Source organism: Natator depressus, chromosome 9 (assembly GCF_965152275.1).
Source record: "Natator depressus isolate rNatDep1 chromosome 9, rNatDep2.hap1, whole genome shotgun sequence".
NCBI lineage: Eukaryota > Metazoa > Chordata > Testudines > Cheloniidae > Natator > Natator depressus.
Genome location: NC_134242.1, coordinates 88,974,401 through 88,991,541, shown reverse-complemented (window position 1 = coordinate 88,991,541; position 17,141 = coordinate 88,974,401). Strand labels below are relative to the sequence as shown.

Genomic DNA, 17,141 nt, shown 5'->3' with positions numbered 1-17,141 from the left:
TCCCCACAGCTAACTTTGGAGGAGAACTTGACTCCTTGCAAGCCAACATCTTCCCAACTTCACCCCCTGCCTCAGGTCTGGCATTAGCCAAATTAGTCACACCAGTCAGCAGAAGCCTTCTCCCAGGCTTAGCTGCTCCTATAGTTCCTATCTCAGGTCTGCTCAGCCCACCCACTAGACCCTCTCAAGAGAGTGCCCCTCCCTACTTCCTTTATTTCCAGGTAGAAAAACGAGCCACCTGCTTTCAAGTTTAAGGTGTTTCAAGACGATACTGCTAGCCTATTACACCCACATTTTATCACTGCTTATAAATTAAAGTCCCTTTCAAAGTGCTTATAGTGACAGTGCTCCTGTGAACACACACATACAGGGCCTGATCCAAAGCCAAAGAACTTCAATGGGAGCCTTTCCATGGGTTTCCAGGGTGCCTTTATTGTCCTTTCCTCACTCCTTCACTCTTAGAGCCTTGCATTCCAGTGAGTTCAGATCGAGCGTTGGGTTTCCAAGGAATGCAGGCTCAGAGTCGAGAAAGAAAGCCACAGCATAACGCACCCAGTACATGCCAATCGCTCCTACAAAGGAATTCCGTGCACCTTAATTTTTTAAGAAGCTAAGAGCAAACAGGACAATTTGATGCCACAAAGCAGAACTGAAAGAATGAGTTCCCCTTAGAAAGCATTGGAAGTCAAGGTTTTCCTAGACATTGTAACATGAGGTATCAGTTCTGGCCCACTGAACACTTGTTAGGTTAGCCCACACAATACACAAAGATTTTATGTTTTAGGATTTACCCATTGAAACACACTGATTTCTAGGCTTTCTATTGGCCAGGTATCCTACTTCACATCATCAAATGGGGTCCCTATTGGAAGCATCAACAGTGACGGGACGCATCAGCCGCATGCACGTAGGGCCCGATGCAAAGCCTATTGAATTCAATGGGAGTCTTTTCAATGACTTCAACAGGCTTTGGATTACGCCCCAGTGAAGAAGCACCGACAGGTGTTAGCCCACCTGATTAGTGATTTTGGGTGGCCCAATTTCCACATACACACTGGAGACACCTTAAAGGAGCCTGATTTCCAGAAGGTTGGGGGGTCAACGTTCTGAAAGCCAGGCCCCTTTAAGGCATCTCCAATGGCACCCTCTCCCCCCAAAATCACTGCTCACTTTTGAAAACCCTGGCTAAGTCTTCTTTGCCTGTTTATTTAGCGCCATAACTGTGCTAAATAACTAGCCTCTCAGTAGTTATTTAGGCTTCCCTTGGAGATATGAATGTTCTTAAGTGTTTCTTTCACTAAGGGGCCTGATCCTGAAAGGTTCCGTGTACCTGCAGCTCCCATACCTACCGGGATTAGATCCTTTGCTGTTATAACTAACCGGGGGGAGGGAGGTTATTTTAAGCCACCCACCCTCTGGTCTTCAAACCATGATTTGTGGACTTCAATAGCTCAGACATAGGTGAGAGGTTTTTCGCAGGAGTGGGTGGGTGAGATTCTGTGGCCTGCATTGTGCAGGAGGTCAGACTAGATGATCATAATGGTCCCTTCTGACCTTAATGTCTATGAGTCTATGATCCATCTTGACTCCACGAGCCACTTGCAGAAAGAATGAACTGATCTGTGTGGTCACCAGCAGCTGCCTTTAAAGCGCAGCTCAAGCCCTGCAGCCCTTCTTGGAGGATTCAGAAGGAAGTGGGAGAACTGTAACTAACCCAGAATAGAAAGCGCAGGCGTTGAGCAGAGACTCTGTTTTTTTAATTGAAATAACGGCGCTCTAGAGGGATGGCCATGTGCTACATGGGGCAGGGATCTATTTATAGGGGAGATGCCAGGAGATTCCCCACCCGCCTAAACCGCCTGTTTCCTCGAGTGTTCAATAACTTCCCAGCTGGTGAACGTTTTCCTTTCTGGGGTTTGCAGCAGCATTTGATTAACATATTGCCATGCACTATTTCCCTTGGGCAGCAGCTTCCGGGCTTGTGGTGCCACTACCTAAGTCACTAGGGATACAGTAATGGATCAGGGCCCTGAGCCAAAGCCCATTGAAGTCAATGCAAAAATTCATTGACTACAGTGGGCTTTGGATCAGGCCCCAGATGAACATCACTAGAGGAGATGGTAAAGATGCCTCCAATATACAATATATAAACAGGCACATATCCTCTGCCCCATACGTAATACGCACATTTATAACATCTCACATGAAACATACATTCCATTTTCTTTGTGCTATTCTTACAAAGGAAAACCAGAGGGGGAAAAGAAGGAACAAGGGGAAAAGCCAGCATAACAGAGGTGCCTTTTTCCAGACACTTTCCCCATCTCTTTCAGCCTCACAGACAGACTTTAGAACAAACTTTGCTGAGAGCCCATCTCCAGTCATGCCCCAATCAATGGCATTATCTAAGGCAGAAATCAATGTTCTTCAATCCTCAGAGCCGCAGATTTATTGGCAGCATCAGTCACCAGTTTACTAACTTCACTATTCAACTCTCCCCACTTTTTTGGGGGAGGGGGGGCGGCGGCGGAGGAAAGATTAGTGTGGATCACAGGAGAGCAAATCACAAGTGTCCACAAGGGGGTTGTTTTTCGTGCTTTGGGTTTGACTTGCTGGTCCACATATGGGGCGGGGGGGGGGGGAGGAGGGGGAGAAGAACTTTTCCTCTCTCTTTTTGGAAAGGTTTAGATCGGCATTAATAGCCTCGACAGCAGTGGGGGGGGGGAAAACAGTCCCTCCCTTAAGTGACAGAGGCAAACCAAAGCCATTATTGTGAGGAGGGAGAGGTCTTTTTAAAATTAAAAGGCTTCTAAAGCAATTTTGCAGCGGCGGGGGCGAGGGGGGAGATGTATTATCCCCTTAGAAACAAAACGACTCCGGCCACCTGCTCACAAAGTTTGAAGGGACCGTTTCACTAATGCGGCGGGGGGGGGAACGATTCAAAAGAGGCTCTCCCCCCCCCCCCAAATAATAACAACAACCCCATGCAATTGTGGAGAGGCCAGGACAGCCCAGCATAAGTGCATGCAGCTTACCTACTTCTGCACAGCGCAGCAAGGAATTAGCCAGGGAGCTCACGAGTTCAATTCCATGCCCGGGAGGTTTTGGTTCCCCTTCTAACAAGCCGAAATCACTCCAGGCGCCCACCCCGGAGAAAACCGCGCCTACCCCCCAAGCTCGCTCGAGAAAGTCCTTGGCTTGGCGCTGGAGGGCAGCTTCGTGCACCAGCCGGGGCCAGGGCAGGACCTGCTGAAGAACTTCCCCAGCCAATGCCTGGCGTTGCGGCTTCCCCTTGATTTCACGCCAGCCAGCGGGGCTGCCTGCGAGGCTGCTGGTTACACGGTCCTGGCGCGGGCTGCGGCCGGGGCTCGGGTTAGCAGCGCGTCCAGCAGGCGCCTTGTCCCCTCGACAGCCGCAAACCCAGCGGGGCAGCTTCCCCTTCGGAGAGAGAGAGAGAGATTCAAACGGGGCGGGCGGCTGGTTCCCTAGTTAAGCTAGTGCAGCCATCGCCCAGAGGCAGGACCCCGCCGTCCGGGCTGGGGGCGTTTACACTGGGAAGCCTCTTCTCGGCCCTGCCCGGACTCGCTGCCAGAAACCACCGAGCCGGAGAGCGGCTCTCCTGGGTGGCTCTGTTCCCATCGCACTCCTGGATCCCCCCCCAAGAGCGACTCCAGCCCCACTCACCCCTCCCCTGGCCGTGCCATCTCTCCAGCCAGCCGCCTGCCCAGGGGAAGAGGCAGAAGCCAATTCACCCCGCGGTGCCTCGGCTGCCCCCTTGGATCTGGGAGTTCAGGTGAGGAGCGAGAGGCGTCCAGCCCAGCAATCCTGGGTTTCAACAGCAAAAGTGTCACTTCACTTACTTGCCTTTCTGGGCTCGGGAAGTGCGAGGCTGCAGCGCCGTCTAGCGGCCAAGGGAGAGATCGCCCGCTTCTGGACCTGGAGTCAGGCTCAGCTGAGGTCGCCGCTTCCCCCACCCTCCCCATTGGGTGCCATGTAATCTTGCAAGCCTGCTCTTCACTCAGCATTAAAGCCCTTGCGTGTTAAATAAACACCGGAGTGGCCGCAGCGTTTCCCTTTTTGCAGGAGGGGAGCAGCCTCTTTCACCCCTGCAATGGTTAGAAAACCAGGGCTTCCCTTCCAGTCAGGTCTGGCAGGGTCACTGGCTTTGGGTTGTTCATTTCAGGATGAGCCTCCCTAGGCATCAAACCCAGCACTGAGAGTAGCCAGAGGTATCCGATCAGGCGCTTTTGCCTCCCTCGTCCCATGGAGCAGCTGAGGGTAACTCACTGGGGCAGACTGGAGCCTGATACGTGTCTGTGCAGAGCAGGGCTTGGAGGAATCAGAGGCAGGGATGGTCACAGATGACCAGGCGAAAGTAGAAGAGGACCAGGCGAAGAGCGGGTATCTAGCATATGAGGAGCTGATGGGTGCAGAGCTGATTAATGCATTCAACAGGAGCGCTCCTTTCCAAGGTTTGCTCCTGCGTTCATTCCAGTATCCCTAGGTGGTTTCATCATATCCTGCCTCGATCAGTTCCCCCCCCCCCCCCCCATCATGAGCATGTGACACATGCGAATGGGGAGCAAATGCCTTCTTCACTGAAGTGTATGAAGGGCGTTGGCCACTAAACCCTGAGTTAGTACACCTGTGATTTTTGATGTTTTAATTATTGGATCTGTTTTAAGTAAACTAGAGGAAATGTGAACCTGCAAATTAGGCGTTTACTGAAAACAAGTGATTCTGCAGGCCCATGTTTTTGATGTAGCATGGAGTCATGAAATAAACAGATGAAGACTTTTTCCATCACATTAATGCCCTTACTTCCTCCCCCCAATGATTTTAAGCAGGATTTAAGGACTGAAGTGGGAATGGGGAAATTGCCATAATGGAGCTAAACTTTCAGAGACAAGGCAGGCAAAGTCATATCTCTTATGGGACTAACTTCTGTTGGTAAGAGACAGACAAGCTTTGGAGCTTACACAGAGCTCTTCTTCAGGTCTGGGAAATGTACTAGAGAGTCACAGCTAAATACAAGGTGGAGAGGTGTTTGAATGGTCCCTTGAAATATGTGTTAGTTACCTATGCTAAACAATCTGTTTCAGCTTGTATTTAGCTGTGGCACAAAGTATGTTTCCCAGACCTGAAGAAGAGCTCTGTGTAAGCTTCATAGCTTGTCTCTTTCACCAACAGATGTTGGTCCAATAGAAGATGTTACCTCACCCACCTTGTCTCTCTAATATCCTGGGACCAAGGCTGCTACAACAATCCTGTGCTAAACTTTCAGTGTAAAATCTCAGCAATAATTCAGCTCAAAAGTCACTGGGACATAAAATAGGTTAGATGTTTCCCAGCAGGTAGGAAGGAAATATTTTGATCTCTCTGTGAAGCAAGCTTGATCTTTCCCACCCAGTCTCAGCCCCTGGGCTTCCTAGTGCTATAACTTCATAAAGGGCTTGCAACAAGGGGTTTGTTTGTTTGTTTGTTTAAGTTCTAACAGTGCTTGAAACAAACACCAGGAGCTGAGGATGATGGTGTCATTTAGTGAATGCAGGTCACGCTAGGTACCTTCCCCTAGCTGTCATCCTATGTGACCAGATGTAACATGGATTCGGAGACCTGGTTCAGAAAGTAACTGATGGAAGAACAGAGTTTAGACATAGGGAAGGATTAATAATAAGCTCCCCTCAATGAATAGATGACAAGGAAAGAAACCATTATTAAACCCTGTTGGGGAATCAATCAGCCGGCTGAAGAGAAAACGTGCTGCTTCTGTGAGCAGCTACGTAACGCTGGAGCCTGTGCTGGCTGGGCCTGCTATCTCCCAGTTTGGGCCAGTCTGGCCTGCAGTGCAGTGCAGTGCAGGACATCATTGAAGTCAATGGCTGAAATCCCATTGCATCCAATGGGAGTGGCATCCGTCCCGTGGCTTTTAAGGCACTAACTACAGAGGGTCCCCTACGTTGGAACAATCAGTCTCAGGGTCCTGTGACTCCCAGGGCCCGATCCTGTAGCCCCTAATCAGGCAGAGCACCCTGTGATTTACTCGCACCAGGACTGCAGGATTGGGCCAGGCTCAATGGCGTGGGGCAGGTAGCCCACAGTGGAGGCAGTTGTTGGGGTACTTGGTACAGTGCATCGCTTCCCACCCCCCTGCTAAACTGCCAAGTTGCCCTGTGACTTTAGGCTAGGTAAGAAAGCCATAAAGCGGGGCAAGGGGGGCCCACTAATAAATCAGGGGCAAGGGGCGCACGTGCGTTCTCTCTGCAGATCACTCTGCTTGCTCTGGCGTTAGCCTTAAAGAGGGAATCGGGAGAGTTCTGCACCCCAGGGGCACTTGCTTGTGATCATCTGTACACTGGCAAGCAGGGCAGGGAGCAGTGACCAAGGGGAATAAACCCCGGAGGATGCAATGCAGGGTTGGGGAGCGGGGCTCTTAAATGGTAGGAGACTCTTCACTCTGGCAAACAGGGGGACCTGTTTGAGGGACACCCATAGCTCAGGAGAGAATCCACCTGCAATTAGCCCAGAGTAAACTCAGCTCTAAAGAGGGTGAGCCACCGCTCGAGAGTCTTTCAGCTAAAATATTGCCTACATTTGTGCTATACGAAAACCTGGACTTGGGTCCCACATTGATCTTCACTAGCCACTAGGGAGCAACAGAGGCCAGCACGGTAGAATTTTATTTTTTAATTAAACATTTAACTCAGCCCTGTTTGATCAGGAAGACTTTTTATTCATTGTGACAGACATTGCAACCCAACGCCGTACCTTCAGGGCTCACTGCATTACATTTATGAATGGTTTATGTCTGACTGTGTTCTACTCCAGTGGGGAGGGTTACCACAGCTCTTACACAAACTAAAACAAGAGGGAGTGATAACCCCTGAGCTAGTAAACAACTCCAGAGAAATTCCACCTCTTGTGGGTGGTTCAAGCTGGATTTTCCAGGGAGTAAGAGACAAAGAAAGGGACTATCATATAAAAAGATGAGCTTGAATTGACACAAGACCTTCCTTCTGATCCACAAACCAGACAGGACCTTCTGTCTAAGGAGGCCACCTCACACTTTGAGGAAGGGTTGGAGAGACTTTGGCCTACTAGGGCCCCATGAGGCCTAGGGTGGCTCCTATGTTTAGTGTCTCTAAATCTGTTAGTTGTTTTTTTATATGATGCTTTTACTTTAAGAATAAATATGCATGCTTAGAAAGAGCTGTGTGGAAACTTATAACTGCGGGCAATACACTGTTCAAGGCCATTGGAAAGAGAGAGCAACGCACTGGCACGCTGGGGATATCACAGTATAAGGCAGGGCATAAACCCCCACCCCTTGCTCAACCGGGAGTGGGATAAGGAGCCTGTCCAGAGACAGGTGATGGCTGGAGATCTGAGCCCTGCCTGAGCACTCCTGGAGTGGCCCATAGAGGGAGGGGAGGTAGGAGCTATTACCCTGAAACTGTGACGTTCATGGCACAGGAAACAAAGTTGGGAGGAAGGCTGGGCTCCTGGTTAAGGCAGTAACTGAGGATTGGGGGACAGGAGTTCTATTCCCAGCTCTGCCCCATTATAGATGATGTGTTAATTTTGCTGTGTCCCAGTCTCCCTTCCAGGGGTATTGGGTAACTGAATGCACTAACGTTCACCAGGGGCTCTGGTAGGGTGGCACTGAATACCATACAAAAGCTTGTAGGAAACAAAACAAGATTGTGCAAGATCAGTTCAAAAATCTGGTGTAGGGTGAGTGAAAATGCTGTAGAGTCATTTACATCTGTGCAAAGTGGGTATAATACACTACCAGAAGAATTGTGTTCACTTCCACCAGGTGTGAATTTGCTATAACTAGGCCCAAAGCCCTGAATACACTAAATCAAGAAGAACTTCCATTTTACTTCTCAGAGAACTAGGAAACCACACCTACCAATCCAATTTTTGATGTTAGGTAAAAACCAACTTTGCCTTCTACCTTTCACAAGGACAGAAAGTCAATGTATTTATAATTGCCAAGAACTATCCTGCTCAGAATATGGAGCATCAGCAAATTTCTGCAGAAAAGCACAGGGGCTTCTAAATTATTTAATATCTTAGGAGTTGACTTTTCAAACTGGAAAATCAACTCCACCGCAATACAAACCCAGACTAAGAACATAGTACAACATTCGGCCCATATGTTCCCCTTCCTGAGCAAGTACAAACTTCATGTGTCCATTGAAACAGAGTCTAGACGTATTTACCATCCCCCAATCCAGCAGTCAATGCCGCCTACAACTCTCAAGCACAATCAGGCCTTGTCCCCATGCAGAAATTGTAGCAATGTTACTGTAAATTGGTGCAAAGCACTCTAGACACTCCTCTTGCAGTTTGAGAGTTGCTTATATCAGAAGGAATTGACGTAAATTCAATGATAAAAGACACTCAAAACCAACATATGAGCATCATCATGGGGTTTTGCACCACCTCACCTAAATACGTTTAAAAACACATCTCAAATTAGAGCTAGATCAGGCCTAAATTCTTTCCCTCAGGGCTATATATGGCCCTAGTTCTGTTTCTAAGATGACACATGTACCCTTTTTGCAGCTGGGCCCTGTTATTTTTAGTTACTGAGGTTGCTTTTAAATGTCTTGGAATAGCTCCATTCAGCACGCTCCTGCTGTGCAGGGCCTCAGATGATTGGGTATTATTTTCTTAACACATTTTATGAGGTAACGGCAGTTCCAGTCAGGAAAAAAATTTGCTGGGCCTGATTCTCCGTCGCCTTTTACCTTGTGGAGTCGAGTGCATCTGCACATCTACCCGCTTTCACTGAGGAGCATTTTACACTTACAGCAGGGTAAAGTATTGGTGTTATTGCACGTCGTAGCCCACTCATAGAAGGAGGATTCCAGGGGGCTAGGTATGAACACAGAACAGGAAGACACGCCCTCCCTACTACTTAGCTTACAATCTAGTTAAACATGGCGCAGAGCATCTGGTGAACGGTGTGAAAATAGCACCTTACGAGGTAGATCTTCTCTTCGTATGGAGTCAGAGGCCTTTCTGTTCCTGTTACTACTAAGATAAGTTTTCCCTACTTTTAACTCCTGTTATCCCGCCAGAGCCAACACAGTTATGGGATTGGGAGCTCGATTCTATTTGGGCTCTCACATGAGACCCAGAATTGTTAACTATGCTGCAGTTGAAGAATCTTTGCTGCTAAATGATATGAAAGGCAGGAAAAAACCCAGCCCAGCTTGGCTCCTCAGGTGAGTACGCTGGACTGGCACTTAGAGCAGTCTTTTTACCTGTGAACTAAGGAAGTCTGCTGTAGATGTCATTGTGAGACATTAAAGAGAGCACCCCATGATGCCATTTTTACAGTCACTTTTCAGAGTCTAAGCACACTTCAAATCCTCCTTTGACTCCAGGGGATTACACTCGTGTAACACAGTGGCGCTTGGCTCTTTATATTTAAAAGGCAGGCTGCAGACAATGCAGTACGATAACCTTTAGCAACCCCAGCACAGCTACACGCCCGTGAGCGCAGAAGGGACTTGTACAAAATTATTTGTAATGTATTTCGAATGTGACAAAAAATAGCCAATTTTTAGAGGGACTATAAATCTTTCAATTCATCAGAAAGAGTCAATATGTGGCCCGTAGACCTTACTTCTCCCCGCAACATCCCTTCTTACTGGGATGCTAATACCTTTGCAGCAATTTATAGCCTCTGACACTTCAGCTACTCTTTCATTTCCCTTGGCATGATTATAGTATAAAAGAGCTATGTTTTAAATTATTTAACGTGTCACTTATTAAAGTCAATTTTCAACTGAATTAAGAGATTAGAAGCATAGAAGTAAAACATCCCATGGATTTTGAAGTACACAGTAAAATTAAATTATATTTAATGATACCTTTGATTTATATTGTAATTTTAAATGAACAGATGAAGTGGTATCATTAGATATACTTTAACGGTTTACAATAAATCAAAGATACAGTATAGCATAATTAAGGTAACAGCATATACATTATTTATAAAAGTGGAAATAAAATCCCTAATGCAAATTCAGGTTTTTAAACTAACTTTAGTCCACATGCTCTGGTCTCATTTTAGCCCAGCATGGAAAATAGCTCATTTCACAGACACTGCTATGACACAGGCTTAGCAGTGAATGAAGATACAAAACATGTATTGATGTATTAGAACACAGAGCGGAAGACAGCAGCCTTCCAGGGGAAGAGAAAACACTCCCCTGTGCCATGTACCATGCTTAGGAATAGCTTCTTACACATATAGTAAGGAGACTTCTTTTGCCATTTATTTCTGAGTCCTATCATTTGTATTACAGTAGCCGCCAGAGGCCTCAGCTGAGATCAGATCCCAGTTGTGCTAGGTTCAAACACATAGCATGGGACAGTCCATCCCCCAGAGAGTTTACAGTCTGCATAGACAAGACTGGGAGAGAAAAAGTATTATCCTTATTTCACAGAGTGGGAATTGAAGCATAGAGATTAGTCCCCCTTCCTCAAAAAGTATTTAGGCTCCTAACTCCCAAATGAAAACAATGGGAGTTATGCATCTAAATACCTTTGAAGATCTAGGCCTAAGTGACTTAGCCAGAGTCAAACGGGAAGTCTGGGGCACAGCCAGGAACTCAATCTATGTGTGATTCAGGTACTGGACTTGGACCTGTAGAGAAGACCAGCCTCTGCTTCTTGACTTAAGTCTACCCATTTGCCACCTCCACGCTCAATGTCTAATTCTATGGTATATGTCTGTTCTTCCTTAGGGCCCTGAGCCAAAGCACACTGAAATCAGTGAAAAGGCTCCCAGTGACTTCCATAGGCTTTGGCTCAGGCTCCAGGTGCATATTCTTAGCCCCACTTAAGTTCTAACTAATTGTTGTATGTGGTCCGCTCAGCAAAAGTAATCCAGGGCTTCCCTAGCCTTTTCATGAATCTACACTCCAGAGGGCAGTTGGCTTCCATGGGTTTGAGCAATTTATAGCTACGAGATGTCCTAGATATTGGCTTTACCGCCCATCCCCATGTATAGCAGTACGGTCTCAATTCTGATCTTTGGGATGAAAACGAGTGTGTTTCTGTTCAGAAGGGGTCTCACCCACCTGCAACATGCACAATAAGCATTTGAGACAAAGGATGCGAGTTGCAGGCCCTTTTGAGAATTGCGGGGTAGGGAGAGAAACACTTTGCTCATGTTCCCCCTAATCCAGCAAATGCTTAATTCAAGCACATGAATAGTCCCAGTGAAGTCAGTGGGCTATTCATATGCATATAGTTAAATGCCTTGCTAAATAGGCCACTGGGGGAAGCACTATGCAGTGCCTATTGCTAGATCTCACATGCAGTGTGCAATCTAAAGGAAACATGGGCATTTGGCTACAAAGAGGAAGCACAATTGTGCCCAAGTCTCTTACAGAGCATGCCCCTCTCTAGCCACCATATAAGAATGGAGCCATTTAAAGCTCTACACAGTGGCTTTAACTTTTGTTCAACCCAAATATCTCTGCTCCATACCTCCTCCCCTCTTCTACATCATTGGTCCATTGTTGTCAACGGTCGTTTTGGCCCCTACTAGATAGGGCAAAGGACCAGAGGAGAAGAACCTGCTGCAGGGTGATGAAGAGGAAAATGGTTAAGGAGTGAAAACGTAACTAAGTGAGGGAGGAGTAAGATGGGATTGGGACATAAACTGGCAGGGGAAAAGTGTGGGACTGCCTACCTTTTTCTGTAGTAACCCAGATTCTGAACACCAGTTCTGGGGAGATAAACAGAGATGCATCTTATTTTTCCAGTTCAGCTATAGCAGCGGTTCTCAAACTGTGGGTCAGGATCCCAAAGTGGGTTGCTGGGGCTCAGGGCCCAAGCCAAAGCCCAAGGGATTTAGCCGTGGGTGGTGGGGATCAGGTTACAGGCCCCCTGGCTGGGGCTGAAGCCCTTGGGCTTTGGCTTTGACCCCTTCCCTAGCCGGGGCAGTGGGGCTCAGGTTTTGGCTTTGGCCTCCCCACCCTGGCCAGTGGGACTCAGACGGGCTCAGGCTTCGGTCCCCCTCCTGGGGTAGTATAGTAATTTTTGTTGTCAGAAGGGGGTTGCAGTGCAATCAAGTTTGAGAACCCCTGAGCTATAGGAATACAGAGGGTGCATTGTTGCAAAGTTACATACAACATAACATTATAAACAGCAAGAAGTTAAAAATTTTAGACTTCAGAAATCATTTTGCATTTGACATCAGGAGTTATTTTAAGGAAAAGATAAATGCACCACCTTGCAAGCAGTAATCCAATTTGATAGCGACCTGTGCGTAGGGTTGGTAAGTTTGAAATAGGATAACTTCCTTTCCTACGTGCTTGAAAGCTAGAGATAGGGGATCAAGTGTTTTGCTCATAGAGAGTTGAAGTGTAATGGCTGCTTTATTCCGGAAGTGTGAAAGCCCTATAATACAGAATGACATGACCTGAATACAGGGAAAGTAATACTGTCACACAATAAACACTATATTTATAGAACAGGGTAACAAAGTACAGGGCGGCATTTAATTAGCATATATTGACCACTTAGCCATTTCTCTTCTGTGGCAAGAGTAGAAGCTGGAGAGGTGTTTAGGATTCATTAAGAGCAAACCCATATCCTAACTTGGGTCTAAATCCTGCAAACACACTTATGGACAAGTGCAACTTTATTTTACAAGTGGGACTACTCAGGTGTGTAACTTTACTCATGCAAGTGTTTGTGGGATTGGATCCAACATATGATAATAAGATATAAAATCTATTAACAGAAATGAAATGTATGTCCATTTCCTACTGGCAATTTTTTGGATGAGGTTAAGACCCGAGTTGAGTAAATAACTGATTTTTCAGTTCGCTGGCAGCTTTAAAAAAAAAAAAGCACATTTATTTTGGGTCAACCCAAATTTTTTCAGAATTTTTACCCAAGCAGTAAAAAAAAAATTGTTTCCATTTTGGGCCTTTTAAACTGTTTAAGTAAAACCAAAGAAAATTCTGAAACCACTGCCAGTTTTCATACACTGAGCCATCTCACTTCCTCCTTCCTTCTCTCAACCCCCACCTCCTGACTTCCCCTCTGATTGTCTTATGCACTTCTCCAGTTTAGTCACACAAAGGGATTGAGGTGTTTAACTCTCATTGAATGGTGCCTAGAAACCTTTGAAGATCTGGGCCTAGGTGTCAGAGCTCACATGATTACTGCATATATATGAGCAGCAAGAGGAGTCTCCAAGGCACGCTGTACATTACAGACACACTATTAATTTAACTACTGATATTGTTAATGTGGAAATAACAGAAGCATGTTTTTACATATTGTTGTATATAGGTAGGTCCTATATTAAATGCATAGACTTGTATACTATTGTAAGTGGTTGTGTCGGAATGATTCTTTCAAGCAGACCAATGCTATCAATACAATTTAAACTTCGGAGTGAAACACTATAGCCTGGAGTTTGACTCTAGTCTCTAATACTTTCTGAAAAGATAACTGAACTTTGACCAGCTCTTCAGCCAAGATCGAGGCTGATGTGCAAAAAGGAGAGTGGTCCACAGCTCAGGTACGATAGACCCAGGCAGACACAATTTTGCATAAATGGTCAGCTGAAAGAGCAGACGTAGCAATGGTTCCACTGGGTGAACAGTTAGCATGCAGGTAGGTAGCTGGAGCCCCACTATTTAAAAAATACTGTTATTAGTTTCTCCATCTATGATGAGTTGGGGGGGATAACAAGCAATGTGGAGGTGACCCAAAACTCTGCCCCTAAACTTCTCCAGCAGGATATCAAGTGACAACCGTGAAAAAAAACAAGTAAGAATCATTGCATCATTAAAAGAGACGCGCTTTACCTGAACATACCTGCAACTGCGTGGTGCTATTTTTAGCAGTTTTGGAAAGCTAGTTTACTCAGTTAATTCTTTTTCTGGTGTTACACACCCCTGAAAGATGATAAAATGAGCATAGTCATAGCCTGGGAAAGGAGAAGTGTTAAGCAGCAACCTAATACCTGAATCTGCTTTATGTGGTCACTCACATGGGCAGTCCTCTTCAGAAGAAAAGGAAAGAAAAAAGCAGTCTTCACTGTTATATAGTTAAGGGGGCCATGAAACTTCACTGTACCAGCAGCCAAAGAGGGTCCCTGATGCAGATGAAGTCCCTCCGTTTTGTTGGAACGTTGTACACGTATGGAGTATTCTTGGCAGGAAACGGAGTCTCTCTCTCTCTCTCTCACACACACACACACCTAGGCTAATCCAGACAAACTAACACCAGATGGAAGTTTCGAGTAGTTCTAATTTCAACACACAAAGTAATTTAATTCAAACATAACATTTCAGGGCATTTCTGAGCACTGTTGATCACGTTCTCCTTGTGAGCATTTTACAGAAGTGTCAAACGTATTGGCAGTATTTCATGTTGACTAAACAAAAGTCTTGTCTGTTAGAAATCCATTTCCCTATTCCATCCTTAGCTGCTTTGATTCCTCAAAATTTCATAGCATTATTTTTTCGAGGTATAACATTTTAAAACCATCACCGTTATGCATGTAATTCCCATCATCTAGGACATCTGGGAAGAAAAGTGTTTAAATCCTACTCATTTACTGCGGTAATCTGTGGTTCAAAAGATTAAATGGAGAGGTTTTAGTTACTGACATTTTATTTTTTCCAATATGCTTAAGCCAGCCTTTCAGTGTGTTCTGTACCACAATTAATGTTCCCAGAGAGAAAAACTTAAAATAAGTCAGTGGAACTGGAGTTAATGGCTTCAAGAAACACTTTTGATCTCCAGAGCTTTTACCTTATGATAACATTTTAATATCCTAAAAGTGGCTTGAATTTCTACAAGAATGTGTTCAGTGTATTTTGAATTGGAACATTTCTTCCCTAATAAAAAAACGCCAGTACTTTGAAATGCCAAATATATTAGAGCTACATTACTGTCTGAAAGAGAAAACCTCTTCTAAAGCTAATATTTAAACACACACTGTTACACTTCTCCAGCTGGTGTACGTGATTCCCTGCCACAAATCAGACACAGTGCAGATAAATACACTGTTCAAGCTTATTATAGACACCCACCTCCACCCACCCTTCAGTCCCTCACACACTATTGCATTTCTGGAAGGCCTCATCTGAGCAGACTCTGCCAAACATGCCCAGGGCTTGATTAAGGCATCTCTTCCAGTTCCACAATACAGTTGCCACCATTCAAAAGTCAACAGTATTCAAGAGAGTCTCAGTAGACCAGAAACATTCACTTTCTCTTTTGATTTAACTAACCGATTGTTTTGGGGAATGCACATTACTGGAGCAGTCAGATAGCCGACATACTTACTAGACCACAGAGCACTGTTGACTTTAACAAGCGACTCCTACTCCTGTCTTTACTGAAGCATCTCATGAGGTCTTACGCAGGAGCTTAGCCTGTGTTTGTCCAGTGGCACGGTAATTTAGGGAATAGGAAGCTAGCTATTGACACCTGTTGGTGAACAGGGAGAAGAGCAGCCCAGAGCTGCATCAGAGCTCCAGGCGAACAGGTAACTTCAAGGTGGGTGATGGTGCAGAGGGGGCAGCCATGCAGAGGCAGGTAGCTGTGCTGACGGGCTTTTGCTGAAGCCGCAGAGTGCAATGGCATAGCTGAAGAACTCCTGTAAGGGCCCCCCCGTCCAGCTATTAATAAAAGACTAGATGATAGAGCCCCCTGGAGCAAGCCAGACAGCACTTCTCCAGTGGCTAGAAATAGACTTGCCTGAACTCTGGTCTCCACCAATCCTGGACAACAAACAGCGAGCGAAGGAAGTAGCTATTGCAGGAGATGTATACTCAGTCCTCCTCTCACAGTGTAAGACTATTGCCAAGACCCCCGCTGGGGTGGGAGTCACACATATACACAGTTCCTTTATTATTGCTGGCTTCCACGTGTTTATTTTGTGCCCTCTTTATCCCCTAATAAAGTTTTCCTTGTTTTAAACTTTTTGCTAAGTGGGGAAATGTTGCCTATCAAGAATGCCCGTGGGAGGTAATTTAGTTTTCCAGCTTTTTGGGTGGGGCCTCAAGCCAGTGCTATTTCTTAAGTTTCTGGAAGGAACCCTTGGATAATTGAATTCAGCCCTTTTTGCCAAGACAACACCTGGCAGGAGAGTTAAACCAGTATTAGAAATAATGCTTTCCTTCGATGAAAAGGAAAGAATTTTATTATCCTTGAATATGTTTTTGTGCCCTTTCAAACATGCTTATTCTCACAAGACTTTGCTCTAATTTCATATACTGTAGCTGGCAGTGCAAAGCTGAGCCTTGACTCAAACTGAAAAGTGATCCATAAATGGTTGTGAACACAACAGTCTGTGTTCCCAAAAGATCAGATCAAGGTTGGCTGGGGACGGGGATGGGGGAACTGCAGAATAGGAAACTGCTGAAGCAGTTTTCAAGGTATGCATTCAGCTGTTTGAATTATGTTCCTGCCATTAAAATACACAGTAGATAACTGTTTTAAATAGCCCCTGTCAAGATTGCTAGGAGTACCATACCTTGACATTAGGTCTCTAGTAAAGTGGCTACTTCCAGGAGTTTCCCATTTAAAAGGGCTTTTATTCTGTTTCAAACTGAACATTGTGGCAGCTCAAAACATGAATAAGAGGTGGGGAAAGTAAATGTTTGATTTACTGAAGAATTCCAGCAAACAAACGGATGCACTCTTGTCCCTGCAGACAAGCAACATGCACAGGGAAAGAAAAATTACTCAAATCAACAGGGAGCAGGAGATGGGGCAAAGGCTAAGAGAGAGAGAGAGAGAGACACAAAGTTATGTAACGTCAATATATGTTCTGTTTGGCTGATGTAAAAGTTCACTTTAGGATTACAAGGGGTTAATTGCACTTATACAGGAAAGACGACAAGAGCTTCAGCTAGCCACCATTTACCCACATTAGACCTGTTTTCTTTGACGTCCTCTCTCTCACCTGCTATTAAGCTCAACAGACCAGTCTGGCAGGGGTTGGAGGCCTTCACAGGTTCCTTTGCATCTACAACTTAAGCCAAAGGACTTTGGGTGTATAAGCAACATTCAAGGGAGGGGGAAGTGGTGGTCAGGGACTGTTCAAAAGGAACAGGCTGACCCAGAGACAGGCCTTG

At 45.7% G+C, this 17,141-nt stretch overlaps 1 protein-coding gene across 5 annotated transcripts in view; it reads right to left on the bottom strand.

Moving 5' to 3' along the window:
• The window catches only part of IL1RAPL2 (interleukin 1 receptor accessory protein like 2), a 673,060-nt gene that overhangs the window by 550,245 nt on the left and 105,674 nt on the right, over positions 1-17,141 (bottom strand). For 2 of the 5 annotated variants that reach the window (XM_074962584.1, XM_074962590.1), the window contains exons 1-2: positions 3,685-3,828; positions 3,036-3,438 (exon numbers count right to left, since the gene is read on the bottom strand). The exons of 1 other annotated variant lie outside the window; for it this stretch is intronic. The gene's annotated coding sequence lies outside the window, so the exon portion shown is untranslated. Of the gene's footprint in view, positions 1-3,035; positions 3,439-3,684; positions 3,829-17,141 lie in introns of those variants that run through there. 2 more of the 5 variants (XM_074962585.1, XM_074962587.1) reach the window with 2 other exon arrangements.